Source organism: Bison bison, unplaced genomic scaffold, assembly GCF_000754665.1.
Source record: "Bison bison bison isolate TAMUID 2011002044 unplaced genomic scaffold, Bison_UMD1.0 scf7180017864471, whole genome shotgun sequence".
Classification (NCBI taxonomy): Eukaryota; Metazoa; Chordata; class Mammalia; order Artiodactyla; family Bovidae; genus Bison; species Bison bison.
Window position 1 is genome coordinate 20,720,814 of NW_011495032.1, and position 860 is coordinate 20,721,673.

Genomic DNA, 860 nt, shown 5'->3' on the forward strand with positions numbered 1-860 from the left:
CAAAGAAAGGCAATGCCAAAGAATGCTCAAACTACCGCACAATTGCACTCATCTCACATGCTAGTAAAGTAATGCTCAAAATTCTCCAAGCCAGGCTTCAACAATATGTGAACCGTGAACTTCCTGATGTTCAAGCTGGTTTTAGAAAAGGCAGAGGAACCAGAGATCAAATTGCCAACATCCGCTGGATCATGGAAAAAGCAAGAGAATTCCAGAAAAGCATCTATTTCTGCTTTATTGACTATGCCAAAGCCTTTGACTGTGTGGATCACAATAAACTGTGGAAAATTCTTCAAGAAATGGGAATACCGAACCACCTGATCTGCCTCTTGAGAAACCTGTATGCAGGTCAGGAAGCAACAGTTAGAACTGGACATGGAACAACAGACTGGTTCCAAATAGGAAAAGGGTACGTCAAGGCTGTGTATTGTCACCTTGTTTATTTAACTTATATGCAGAGTACATCATGAGAAACGCTGGGCTGGAAGGAGCACAAGCTGGAGTCAAGATTGCTGGGAGAAATATCAATCACCTCAGATATGCAGATGACACCACCCTTATGGCAGAAAGTGAAGAGGAACTAAAAAGTCTCTTGATGAAAGTGAAAGTGGAGAGTGAAAAAGTTGGCTTAAAGCTCAACATTCAGAAAACTAAGATCATGGCATCTGGTCCCATCACTTCCTGGGAAATAGATGGGGAAACAGTGGAAACAGTATCAGACTTTATTTTTCTGGGCTCCAAAATCACTACAGATGGTGACTGCAGCCATGAAATTAAAAAAGACGCTTACTCCTGGAAGGAAAGTTATGACCAACCTAGATAGCATATTGAAAAGCAGAGACATTACTTTGCCAACAAAG

At 41.4% G+C, this 860-nt stretch overlaps 1 protein-coding gene across 1 annotated transcript in view; it reads left to right on the top strand.

The window, feature by feature from the left end:
• Positions 1–860, top strand: part of PLCL1 (phospholipase C-like 1) — a 369,884-nt gene that overhangs the window by 233,522 nt on the left and 135,502 nt on the right. The window lies entirely within an intron of this gene.